The sequence below is a fragment of the Portunus trituberculatus genome, chromosome 12, assembly GCF_017591435.1.
Source record: "Portunus trituberculatus isolate SZX2019 chromosome 12, ASM1759143v1, whole genome shotgun sequence".
Classification (NCBI taxonomy): domain Eukaryota; kingdom Metazoa; phylum Arthropoda; class Malacostraca; order Decapoda; family Portunidae; genus Portunus; species Portunus trituberculatus.
Window position 1 is genome coordinate 3,783 of NC_059266.1, and position 14,410 is coordinate 18,192.

At 41.6% G+C, this 14,410-nt stretch overlaps 1 long non-coding RNA gene across 1 annotated transcript; it reads right to left on the minus strand.

Annotated features, from left to right (window-relative positions):
- Positions 1 to 686: 686 nt before the first annotated feature.
- LOC123502874 lies at positions 687 to 3,943 on the minus strand. The gene is made up of 3 exons (XR_006674246.1): positions 3,892 to 3,943; positions 3,389 to 3,473; positions 687 to 909 (listed from the first exon to the last, which is right to left on the minus strand). It is a non-coding gene; the product is annotated as an uncharacterized LOC123502874 (long non-coding RNA).
- Between the last annotated feature and the right edge of the window lie 10,467 nt (positions 3,944 to 14,410).

Sequence of the window (14,410 nt, forward strand, 5' to 3'; positions counted from 1 at the left end):
TTGACATTAGGAAAGGTTTATAGACATCAGAAGGTTAATGATCACAGTCTTCACTATTTTAAACCCTTCAGGACTGGGACACATTTTTACCCTGAGATCTGTGTACCATTAGACCATTTTATTGACTTTAGGAAAGGTTTATAGACATCAGGAGGTTAATGGCCACAGTCTTCACTATTTTAACCCCTTCAGTACTGGGACAAATTTTTACCTTGACATTTGTGTACCATTAGACCATTTTATTGACATTAGGAAAGGTTTATAGAGGGCAGAAGAATAAAGGCCACAGTCTTCACTATTTTATCCCCTTCAATACTAGGATATCTTGAGATCTGTGTACCATTAGACCAATTTATTAACATTAGGAAAGATCTATAGACATCAGAAGACTAATGGCCACAGTCTTCACTATTTTAACCCCTTCAGTACTGGGACACATTTTTACCTTGACATTTGTGTACCATTAGACCATTTTATTGACATTAGCAAGGGTCTAAGGAGGTGACAAGATTAATGGCCACAGTCTTCACTATTTTAACCCCTTCAGTACTTGGAGACATTTTTACCTTGAGGTTGAGTACCATTAAACCATTTTATTGACATTAGAAAAGGTTTATAGACATCAGAAGATTAATGGCCAATATCTTCACCCTAAAAACATGCCAAATGGTCTTAAAATACCATAAAACATGCCAAACTTGTCTTCAAATGTCCTTAAAAGAAAAACATTCCAAACTGCTAATCCATCCTAACTGTTCTTCATGACTCCAGGTGTTGTCTTGTACTCTGGGTGTTGCTGATGGCTGTAGGTGTTGTAGAAGGCTTGTGTTGCATTGTGGCTTGCTTGGCTTGGCTTGGTGGTGCAGTGTGTCTCCTTGGCAACATTCAGGGACCATTGGCTTGACTTTCCTGTAATGATAGGTTTACATTGAGTCACCTTCACTATTTTGTAAACTGAACTGAACGCAACTCAACCCAACCTAACAGAACTCAACCTAACTTAACTAAACTGAACAGAAATTAACCTAACCCAAAACAACCCAGCTCAACCCAACCCAACCTAACCAAAGTTAACCCAAAACAACCCATCATAACCCAACCCAACTCAACCCAACCCAACCTAACCCAAAACAACCCAAGTTAACCCAGAACAACCCAACATAACCCAACCCAACCCCAAACTAACCCAAAACAACCCAGCATAACCCAACCTAACCCAACCCTTTATCTTTACCTTTACCGAGGTGCCTGTCACGTGACGTCGGCGACCATGGAACACCATCCTCCTCTGTTTTGAGCCACTCTAACCCGATCCACAGTTGTCCAGCCCTCACTGACGTGTTTCACCAATGTGTCCATAAACTTGACCCTCTGTCTTCCTTTCGCTGGTTCCTTATACTCTTCCCAACAAGCATTCTCTCCCCAGTCCATGTCCTCTCAGTACATGGCCCACAAAATTTAGGTGCCTCCTCCTGATACTCTTCACCGGTGTTTTTTCCATTACTACTCTTCTCAATCCTTCATTAGTGATCCGTGCACTCCAAGGGATTCTCAGCATTCTTTGCATGAACCACATTTCTACTGCTTCTAACCTTTTGATCATGTTCTTCTTTATCGTCCATGTCTCAGAGCCATACATTAATGTGGACCATACATAACGCTTGAGTATACGTTGTCTTAGAGTTATATTCATGCTAATATTGGTCATTATCTTTCTTACCCCTTAAAGTACGGGGGTTGATTTACTTTCTGTCTGTTACAGCGAGGAAAAATCACACCTGTCAAAAATGCTAAAATATTCTTTTCCTCATAAAAGCATATTTCTTTGTGTTATTCTGAGTACAACAATATAGTTTTCAACATGTCATCACCTCTCACACCAAAGTTATTGCACGTCAAAAAATTCATGGCAGAATCCGCCGCTAAGAAATACCCCCCAAGCTCAGATAACACCACGCTCTCTCTCTCTCTCTCTCTCTCTCTCTCTCTCTCTCTCTCTCTCTCTCTCTCTCTCTCTCTCTCTCCATTTGGGCATATGAATTTGATGTAAAAGTAGGAACTTTTGCACTTTCATGTCATGAAAATGTGAACTCAGATGAAATGATGTTCAAAACAGAAAAATAAAAATAAACCACATATTACATATATTGTGGATTTTTATAATAATTGGAATGTGGCAACTCTTCTTGGCAATGGGACTGACGTGACTTGGCCGACAAGCACAATCCTGTAGAGGCAACCATGGGTGACACACACCAGCGCATTGTTCGAGGGGAGTATGTGAGGAGGTTTATGAACGTCGCTGTGAGGGTTGGCCTCTGTCTCCCAGATCACTATCAGAATCACTACTGGAGTCTTCACTTTCTTCTGTCTTAATAAAAAAATCACTGTCTTCATTTTCACCACTATCCTCAATGTCATTACCGAGTAACACTGACATAACATCACTCGGAGTACCGAAACCTAACTCCGGGTCACGGGATTGCTAGATGTTGCCTCAAAATGGGAAAAGATGACCTATGTGAGGGAACATATGTCTCCAGGCTCAAAGAGGTGAGTGAGAAAAGATGCCAGAGACTTCCACTTGCCCCAGGACCAACAGTGAGGGGGAGAGATTCAAACGTTTAGCGCCGAAAAATCATGATTCCCGGAACGATCCCTGCTTCTCTGCACGTGACGCTACAATCATCCCGAAACAATCACCGAACGTTAAGGGTTAAACTATCTATGAGTGCTTGCAATTTTACCTCGGAATCTGCCGCTAAAACTGTATCGTCCGCATAATGTATGTTGTTTGTGTTTCTTCCCCCAATGCAAATTCCCTCCATTTCTTCCATCTCCTCCAAACATTTTTGTCCATACAACGAGAACAAGTCTGGTGAGAGTACGCAGCCTTACCACACTCCTCTCTGTATCTCTACCCATTCTGTGTCTGGTGAGAGTACACAGCCTTGCCACACTCCTCTCTGTATCTCTACCCATTCTGTGTTTTTATTTTTTATTCTTATTGCTGCTTTTAGTTCCCAGTATAGGTTATTTATCATTCTTACATCTTTGCCATCCAATCCAATCTCCTTTAACACGTCAATCATTTCCTCCTGTCTAATCGTCTCAAAGGCTTTCTCAAAGTCCACCAAACACATGTATACATCTTTTTGCATTTCAACTGCTCTTTCTGTTACCATCCTCAGGCCAAATATTGCATTACCCTTTCAAAATCCATATTGCTCCCAACCCAATCTATGCTCTCAAACATGCCAAACTGTCTAAAATGCCCTCAAAACATGCTAAACTGTTTGAAAATACCCTCCAAACATGCCAAACTGCCTCAAAACCTTACCTAACACAGCCCAACCCAACTAACCACACCACACACCACACCACTGACCTACATAAGGAAGGGAGCCGTGTGGCCTCAGCGTTGAGTGGCCACCTCCTCTTGGGTCACAGTGAGGTCACAGTCCAAGGGAGTCCTGCCGCAAAGGTCAGAGGTCACACAGGTCACACTGGGATAGTAATAATAGTAATAGTAGTAGCACAGGAGGAGGAGGAGGAGGAGGAGGAGGAGGAGGAGGAGGAGGAGGAGGAGGAGGAGGAGGAGGAGGAGGAGGAGGAGGAGGAGGAAGAAGGAAGGAAGGAAGGAAGGAAGGAAGGAAGGAAGGAAGGAAGGAAAGAAAGAAAGAAAGAAAGAAAGAAAGAAAGAAAGAAAGAAAGAAAGAAAAAAGGAAGGAAGGAAGGAAGGAAGGAAGGAAGGGAGGGAGGAAGGGGGGGGGGAGAGAGAGAGAGAGAGAGAGAGAGAGAGAGAGAGAGAGAGAGAGAGAGAGAGAGAGAGAGAGAGAGAGAGAGAGAGATAACAAAAACTTTATAAAATGACAATATTTATTATTTTACCTTTTCTTTTTTAATCTTTTCTTCTTCTCCTCCTCTTCTCATCTTCCAACACCTCTTCTTTCTTCCTCCTCCTCCTCCTTCTCCTCCTCCACCTCTTCCTTCTTCCTCCTACTCCTCCTCTTCTTCCTCTTGCCTTGGTCTATCTTTCTCCACATTCTTAACACAATCTGAAATAAATAAAACTGGATTAAGATCAGAGAGAGAGAGAGAGAGAGAGAGAGAGAGAGAGAGAGAGAGAGAGAGAGAGAGAGAGAGAGAGAGAGAGAGAGAGAGAGAGATTGAAATAGCAAAAACTTTATGAAATGACAATATTTATTATTTTACCTTTTCTTTTTCTCTCTTTTCTTCTTCTCCTCCTCTTCTTCTCATATTCCTCCACCTCTTCCTTCTTCTTCTTCTTCTTCTTCTTCCTCTTCCTCTTCCTCCTCCTCTTCTTGCCTTGGTCCGTCTTATTCCATATTCTTAACACAATCTGAAATAAATAAAACTGGATTAAATTTAGAGAGAGAGAGAGAGAGAGAGAGAGAGAGAGAGAGAGAGAGAGAGAGAGAGAGAGAGAGAGAGAGAGAGAGAGAGAGAGAGAGACCTTAGTGTTTCAGTGTGCGGAGGCCATACATAAATTGAGTGTTATTGAAGCAGTGGGTAAGTAAGTGAAGTGTTTGACAGTGACACATAGAGAATAAGTGAATAAGTGAAGTGACATTTTAGACAGTTTGGCATGTTTTGAGGGTATTTTGAGACAGTTTGGCATGTTTTGAGTATATCTGAAAATAGTTTGACATGTTTTATGGCCATATTGACATGTTTTGAGGGCATTTTGAGACTGACATGTTTTGAGGGCATTTTAATACAGATACAGTTTGGAGGGCATATTAAGACAGTTTGGTATGTTTTGAGGACAATTTAAGACAGTTTGCCAGGTTTTGAGGCCATTTGAAGACAGCTTGGCAGGTTTTGAGGGCATATTAAGACAGTTTGTTATGCTTTGAGGGGAATTTAAGACAGTTTGGCAGGGTTTGAGGACACTGTAAGACAGTTTGGTATGTTTTGATGACATTTTAAGACAGTTTGGCATTTTTTAAGGGTATTTTAAGACAGTTTGACATGTTTTGATGACATTTTAAGACAGTTTGGCATTTTTAAGGGTATTTTAAGACAGTTTGACATGTTTTGAGGGTATCTTGAGACAGTTTGGCATATTTCAGGGCAATTTAAGACAGTATGGCATGCTTTAAGGGCAATTTAAGAGTTTGGCATATTTTGAGGGTATTTTGAGACAATTTGACATATTTTATGGCCATATTGAGACAGTTTGGCATGTATTGAGAGCATTTTGAGACAGTTTGACATGTCAGGAAAGGGATCAGATAAGACAGAGAAAGTATGGAGGGAAGCATGCAGTGCAGGGCTGCCTGGCCACTCCTCATCCTCCACACTTCCATGTCCACATTTAAAACCATACACTCTTCGGCACTGTCCCCGAGAAACCATCCCATGCGCTCGCCTCGATTCCCGGTTCCCCCTTCGCAGTTCCTCCACCCAGCAGATTTGACATCACATTAAAAGAGAAATATATGGTATATAATTTTGTTTTTGTGTAGGGGTTCCTTGAGACATGTCATGTATTTGAAGGGTTACGCAAGGCTAAAAAGATTGAGAAACGCTGCCTTATTCGTTACCATATTCTCTCTCTCTCTCTCTCTCTCTCTCTCTCTCTCTCTCTCTCTTTCTATTCTCTCTCCTTATTTGTTATCATATTCTCTCTCTCTCTCTCTCTCCTTATGCGTTTTCATATTCTCTCTCTCTCTCTCCTTATGCATTTTCATATTCTCTCTCTCTCTCTCTCATTTTCATATTCTCTCTCTCTCTGACCAATAGCGTGGCTTCATATATGTGACGTCAAATCAGCTGGGTGGATTAGCTGTGAAGTGGGAGCCGGGAATCAAGGCAAGCACGCGGGATGGTTTCTTGGGGACAGTGCCGACTCTTCTAAATCAACATATATGCTTTCCATCTCCCTTAACTGTCATCCTTGCCACTTCTATGTCCACATTTTAAACCGTACACTCTTCTAGGATGAGACGGTGGAGCATGTGGTGCTGGAGTGTGTGAAGTATGCCAGAGACAGGTATGAAATGATGCAAGTGGTGCTGAGGGAGCTGGGGCATGACAGAGTGGAGATGACAGGAAGGGAATGGATGGTGGTGCTGCTGGGACTTTGTGGGGAGATGAATGAAAGGATGATTGAGGCTGTGAAAGAGTTCCTGGAGAGAATGTGGCGTGCTAGATGCAAGAACTAGTGGTGTGAAAGATGCCATTAAAACCTGCCAAACTTTCTTAAATTGAACTCAAAGTATGCCAAACTCTCTTAATATGCCATGAAAACATGTCAAACTGTCTTAATATGCCCTTAGAACATGCCAAACTGTCTAAAAATGTCTTCAAAACATGCCAAATTATTTTAAAATGGCCTCAAAACCAGCTAAACTGTCTCAAATTTCCCTCAAAACATAACAAATTGCCTTAATATGCCCTCCAAATCTGCCAAACTGTCTTCAATTTCCCTAAAAACCTCCAAAATTGACCTAACATACCCTCAAAACATACCAAACTGTCTCAATATGCTCTTGAAACTGTCTTAAAATGCCCTCAAAACATGTCAAACTGTCTCAAAATGCTCTCAATACATGCCAAACTGTCTCAATATGGCCATAAAATATGTCAAACTGTCTCAAAATACCCTCAAAATATGCCAAACTCTTAAATTGCCCTCAAAGCATGCCATACTGTCTTATATTGCCCTGAAATATGCCAAACTGCCTCAAAACATGTCAAACTGTCTTAAATACCCTTAAAACATGCCAAACTGTCTTAAAATGTCATCAAACTTGCTAAACTGTCTTACAGTGTCCTCAAACCCTGCAAACTGTCTTAAATTCCTCAAAGCATAACAAACTGTTTTAATATGCCCTCAAACCTGCCAAGCTGTCTTCAAATGGCCTCAAAACCTGGCAAACTGTCTTAAATTGTCCTCAAAACATACCAAACTGTCTTAATATGCCCTCCAAACTGTATCTGTATTAAAATGCCCTCAAAACATGTCAGTCTCAAAATGCCCTCAAAACATGTCAATATGGCCATAAAACATGCCAAACTATTTTCAAATATCCTCAAAACATGCCAAACTGTCTCAAAATAGCCTCAAAACATGCCAAACTGTCTAAAATGTCCTTAAAATATGCCAAACTGTTTAAAAATACCCTCCAAACATGCCAAACTGCCTAAAAATGGCTTCAAAATTTTACCCACTCCAACTCAACCCACCTAACCCAACCACACCTCCCCACACCACACACCACACCACTGACCTGCATAAGGAAGGGAGCCGTGTGACCTCAGCGTTGAGTGGCCACCTCCTCTGGGGTCACAGTGAAGTCGCAGTCCAGGGAATCCTGTGGCAAAAGGTCAGAGGTCACACATGTCACACTGGGATAGTAATAATAGTAATAGTATTAGCATAGGAGGAGGAGGAGGAGGAGGAGGAGGAGGAGGAGGAGGAGGAGGAGAGGAGGATGTGTGTTAAAATGTCCTCAAAACCTGATAAACTATCTTAACCCTTCTTGGCTTACGGTGATCGTACATATATGATAAAATTGTTCCGTCCAGAGAGACGGCGATCGTATCGGTAATCATGATTTTTCCTGTTTGACATTTGAAGATTGGCGCGGGGCTGTGTCATTATTTCTTGGCATTACTCAATAATGAATTACTGGATCATATAGTGACTGAAACCAACTGATATTTCTGATATTTCAAAATTACCCGTGAGTAGGGAACGGAAAATAAATTCGTCCACCGTAAGCCAAGGGTTAAAATGTCCTCAAAACATGAGAGAGAGAGAGAGAGAGAGAGAGAGAGAGAGAGAGAGAGAGAGAGAGAGAGAGAGAGAGAGAGAGACCTTAGTGTTTCAGTGTGGAGGCCATAAATTCAGTGTGTTATTGAAGCAGTGGGTCTTAAAATGACATCAGAACCTGCCAAATTGTCTTAAAAATGCCATCAAAACCTGCCAAACTTTCTTAAATTGCACTCAAAATCTGCCAAACTCTCTTAATATGCCCTGAAAACATGTCAAACTGTCTTAATATGCCCTTAGAACATGCCAAACTGTCTTAAAATGTCTTCAAAATATGACAAACTATTTTAACATGGCCTCAAAACCAGCTAAACTGTCTCAAATTTCCCTCAAAACATAACAAACTACCTTAATATGCCCTCCAAATCTGCCAAACTGTCTTCAATTTCCCTAAAAACCTCCAAAATTGTCTTAATATACACTCAAAACCAAACTGTCTCAATATGCCCTCCAAAATGTCTTAAAATGCCCTCAAAACATGTCAAACTGTCTCAAAATGCTCTCAAAACATGCCAAACTGTCTCAATATGGCCATAAAATATGTCAAACTTCTCAAAATACCCTCAAAATATGCCAAACTGTCTTAAATTGCCTTCAAAGCATGTCAAACTGTCTTAAATTGCCCTGAAATATGTCAAACTGTCTTAAAATACCCTTAAAAAATGCTTCAAAATCTTACCCAGCCCAACCCAACCACACCTCCCCACACCACACACCACACCACTGACCTGCATAAGGAAGGGAGTCGTGTGACCTCAGCATTGAGTGGCCACCTCCTCTCGGGTCACAGTGAAGTCCCAGTCCAAGGAGTCCTGCAGCAAAAGGTCAGAGGTCACACAGGTCACACTGGGATAGTAATAATAGTAATAGTATTAGCACAGGAGGAGGAGGAGGAGGAGGAGGAGGAGGAGGAGGAGGAGGAGGAGGAGGAGGAGGAGGAGGAGGAGGAGGAGGAGGAGGAGGAGGAGGAGGAGGAGGAGGAGGAGGAGGAGGAGGAGGAGGAGGAGGAGGAGGAGGAGGAGGAGGAGGAGGAGGAGGAGGAGGAGGAGGAGGAGGAGGAGGAGGAGGAGGAGGAGGAGAGGAGGAGGAGGAGGAGGAGGAGGAGGAGGAGGAGGAGGAGGAGGAGAGGAGGAGAGAGAGAGAGAGAGAGAGAGAGAGAGAGAGAGAGAGAGAGAGAGAGAGAGAGAGAGAGAGAGAGAGAATTGAAATAGCAAAACTTTATGAAATGACAATGTTTATTATTTTACCTTTTCTTTTCTCTCTTTCTTCTTCTCCTCCTCTTCTCATATTCCTCCACCTCTTCCTTCTTCTTCTTCTTCTTCCTTCTTCCTCCTCCTCCTCCTCCTCCTCTTCTTGCCTTGGTCCGTCTTTCTCCATATTCTTAACACAATCTGAAATAAATAAAACTGGATTAATATGAGAGAGAGAGAGAGAGAGAGAGAGAGAGAGAGAGAGAGAGAGAGAGAGAGAGAGAGAGAGAGAGAGAGAGAGAGAGAGAGAGAGACCTTAGTGTTTCAGTGTGCGGAGGCCATAAATTCAGAGTGTTATTGAAGCAGTGGGTAAGTAAGTGAAGTGCTTGACAGTGACACATTGAGAATAAGTGAAGTGATAATACAAGATACATAGTGACACAAGTGATACACTGCAGGAGTAATTATCACTACATCAATAAGAACACTAGCAGTCAAATAGTTGGTGGGCTTTGAGATAGGAGATACCCATAATGCCTTCTTTAGCCCGTTAAAACTCAATTGAAATGCACCTATGCTTTCAATCTCCATTAATTCTCATCGTCCACACTTTTATGTCCACATTTAAAACTGCACACTCTTCTAAATCAAGTGAAAAAATTGAGGTTTATGAGACAAAATTGTAAGAAAAACATGCTTTCACACACCCCACACTCACCAAACACACAGCACACCAGCACACACCATTCCCACACCTGCACACACCAGCAAACCACAAACAACCCTTTGCAAACACTGGAAAATGCAAAAAAACACACCCAAAAAATATAGTTTACACAACAAACAACACATTTACACACACACCACATGTACCACACACACACTACACCTGAAGAAACCTTTCCCACACCTGCACACACCAGCACAGTACACAGCTTGGTGTGTGGAGGGAGATATGGAGGAAAGAAAAGGAGGTGGTGGAGGGAAAAATTAGAAAAATTGTCAGGTTTTGAAGTGAGATTTAGAAAAGTACTATTTTGACTATGATAGAAGTGAGATAGGAGACTCAAAATTGGAGGGAAGGTGGAGGAAACATGGAGGAAATAGTCTACTGAAGGAAAAGCCAGGAGGACCTGTGGAGGGAGATATGGAAGAAACAAGACAAACATTACCTAACCAAAACGCACCAAAAATTACCTAAAAATATTGCATCAAGCAACAAAACACACACACACACACACACACACACACACACACACACACACACACACACACACACAGCCATATTGATAGAATTTTCAGAGAGACGTATAATTTGCTAAGGAATATTGGAGTAGCATTTCACTATATGGACAAGGAAATGATGAAGAAATTGATAAGTACTAAAATAAAACCTAGATTGGAATATGCAGGAGTTGTGTGGACTCCCCATAAAAAAAACACATAAGAAAATTAGAGACTACAAAAAATGGCTGCAAGAATGGTTCCAGAATTTAAAGGGATGGCATATGAGGAGAGACTAAAGGCAATGGATCTACCAACCTTGGAGCAGAGAAGAGAGAGACGGGATCTGATACAAGTTTATAAATTGATTAACGGAATGGATGAAGTGGATAATGAGAAACTGATCCTGAGAGAAGAATATGACTTTAGAAGCACAAGATCGCATAGTAAGAAACTAAGGAAGGGACGATGTCTGAGAGATGTTAAAAAATTTAGTTTCCCGCAAAGATGTGTTGAGACTTGGAACAGTTTGAGTGAGGAAGTGGTGTCAGCAAAGAGTGTACATAGTTTTAAAGAAAAATTGGATAAGTGTAGATATGGAGACGGGACCACACGAGCATAAAGCCCAGGCCCTGTAAAACTACAACTAGGTAAATACAACTAGGTAAATACACACACGGTAACTCAGCGGTTAGAGCACTGGAGATAATTGGGTGTGTCTCCTTTCACGTGTAGCCCCTGTTCACCTAGCAGTGAGTAGGTATGGGATGTAAATCGAGGAGTTTTGACCTTGTTGTCCCGGTGTGTGGCGTGTGCCTGGTCTCAGGCCTATCCGAAGATCGGAAATAATGAGCTCTGAGCTCGTTCCATAGGGTAATGTCTGGCTGTCTCGTCAAAAAAAGACTGCAGCAGATCAAACAGTGAAACACACAAAAGCACACAAGTAGGCATGCTTATGCACCCACGCACGGATGCACGCATACACAAACATTCACTCATACAAAAACATGCATGCACACATGCACACCTAGGCACGCATTTTCACACACACACACACACACACACACACACACACACACACACACACACACACACACCACATACACACGCATATTGATAGAATTTTCAGAGAGACATAATTTGCTAAGGAATATTGAATTAGCATTTCACGGGGCCGCCGTGGTACAATGAAACCCTGTGTGCTTTGGGGTCCGAGGGGTCTTCAAGCGCATGGGTTCAAATCCTGTCCACGGTCTGAGCGTAGGTTGGGCTTCCTCACTCTAGGTAATGGTTTCCTAACGGGTTGGCTTTGAGATAGGAGGTACCACAAAAAGTATCCCCTTTAGCACAGAAATTCCCGTGAAAAGCCCACATGGTAGAAAAAAAAAAAAAAAAAAAAAAAAAAAAATTGATAAGTACTATAATAAGACCCAGATTGGAATATGCAGGAGTAGTGTGGACCCCTCATAAAAAGAAACACATAAGGAAGTTGGAGACTATAAAAAAAAGGCTACAAGGATGGTTCCTGAATTTGAAGGGATGACATATGAGGAGAGACTAAAGGCTATGGATCTACCAACCCTGGAACAGAGAAGGGAGAGAGGGGATCTGATACAAGTTTATAAATTGATTAATGGAATGGATCAAGTGGATAATGAGAAACTGATCCTGAGAGAAGAATATAACATTCAAAGCACAAGATCACATAGTAAAAACTGAGGAAGGGAAGATGTCTGAGAGATGTTAAAAAATATAGTTTCCCACAAAGATGTGTTGAGACTTGGAGCAGTGTGAGAGAGGAAGTGGTGTCAGCAAAGAGTGTGCATAGCTTAAAAGAAAAATTGGATAAGTGTAGATATGGAGACGGGGCCACACCAGCGTAAAGCCGTAAAGCCCAGGCCCTGTAAAACTACAACTAGCTAAATACAACTAGGTACACACACACACATACACACACACACACACACACACACACACACACACACACACACACACACACCCACCCGGTAGCTCAGTGGTTAGAGCGCTGGCTTCACAAGCCAGAGGACCGGAGTTCGATTCCCCGGCCGGGTGGAGATATTTGGGTGTGTCTCCTTTCACGTGTAGCCCCTGTTCACCTAGCAGTGAGTAGGTACGGGATGTAAATCGAGGAGTTGTGACCTTGTTGTCCCGGTGTGTGGTGTGTGCCTGGTCTCAGGCCTATCCGAAGATCGGAAATAATGAGCTCTGAGCTCGCTCCGTAGGGTAACGTCTGGCTGTCTCGTCAGAGACTGCAGCAGATCAAACAGTGAAAACACACACACACTCTATGGAGAGACTCTGGAGCTAATAGTACCCCTTGAGTACCATAATGCATTTATATATTACCCTATGGGAGAGAGAGAGAGAGAGAGAGAGAGAGAGAGAGAGAGAGAGAGAGAGAGAGAGAGAGAGAGAGAGAGAGAGAGAGATTTAACTTTATAAAATGACAATATTTATTCTTATCTTACCTTTCCTTTTTTCTCTTCATTCATTCTTTCTTCTTCTTCTTCTTATCTTCCTGTACCTCTTCCTCCTCCTCTTTGACTGGTCTCTTTTTCTCCATATCTTGACACAATCTGAAATAAATAAAGCTGTATAAGTACACCCAAACTTCACCCATATACCAATAATATACTGCTACACCTAGCCTATATCCACCAATCCATACAATTGTAAAGTTAATGACAAAAAAACAAAACAAATTTGTCATGTTTCTCTCACTTCCAAATTAGACCAAAGAAAATATTAAGAATTATGGTACTTTTGTCTGTATTTCTCTCTATCTAAGGCCAGTTAGCCACCCATACATAGATAATACACCCATACCAATGCTGGCTGCCATGTACCAGCTCCTATGTACCACTGCTTTGCCTTCTATGTATCGTTGGTGGGCTGCTATGTACCAGATACACTAAGACTAAGTACCGTTGGTGGGCTGCTATGTACCAGATACACTAAGACTAAGTCTCTCTCTCTCTCTCTCTCTCTCTCTCTCTCTCTCTCTCTCTCTCTCTCTCTCTCTCTCTCTCTCTCACATATGTATACAGTGTCCTCATTATACGGTACATATGCGTTCCTGAAAACCTTACCGCAAATTGAAATTACTGTATATCGAACCCATTATAACGTAATAATAGGGAATGTGTTTCAGCACGTCCAAAGTCACCCCTACACACAGGAAAAGTCATAAAAAAAAAATGTTAAGTACTGCTTTCTCTCTCTCTCTCTCTCTCTCTCTCACTGTCAAACCCATAAAATTTGATGTGCTATTACAAAAAGACTCTCTCTCTCTCTCTCTCTCTCTCCTTACTCAGCAACACGTGATAAACACTTACAAGACACCAACATACTTGTCCGCGTCAGGTCCTACCATGTATAGAATCATGAGAGGTGGTACAGTGGAATCCTGCGTGCAGGTTTTGAGACTATTTTAAGACAGTTTGGCATGTTTTCAGGGCATTTTAAGACGTTTGGCATATTTTGAGCATTTTAAGAAAGTCTGGCATGTTTTGAGAACATTTTAAAGAAAGTCTGGCATGTTTTGAGGACATTTTAAGACAGTTTGGCATGTTTTGAGAGCATTTTAAGAAAGTCTGGCATGTTTTGAGGGTATTTTAAAACTGTCTGGCATGTTTTGAAAGCCTTTTAACACAGTCTGGCATGTTTTGAGGGTATTTTAAGACAGTTTGGCATATTTTGAGAGCATTTCAAGAAAGTCTGGCATATTTTGAGGCCATTTAAAGAAAGTTTGGCATGTATTGAGGGCATTTTATGACAGTCTGGCATGTTTTGAGAGCATTTTAACACAGTCTGGCATGTTTTGAGGGTATTTTAAGAGTTTGGCAGGTTTTAAAGGTGTTTTTAAGAGAATTTGGCATATTTTTAAGGTATTTTAAGACAATTTGGCACCACTTTTAGGAATGCAGCAACACAAACACACAGTTTTTCAAAGTAACACAAGTTAGGTTAAGTTAGATTAGGTTGAATTTACTCAGTTAGATTAGATTGAAGTGGGGTACCCCAAGGATCAGTGCTAGGACCTCTTTTTTTCTTGGTGTACATTAATGATTTAGATATAGGAATTAGTAGCAAAGTATCAAAGTTTGCAGATGATACTAAGATAGCATGTGCAGTACAGGGTGAAAAGGACAATTACAGAATACAACGAGAC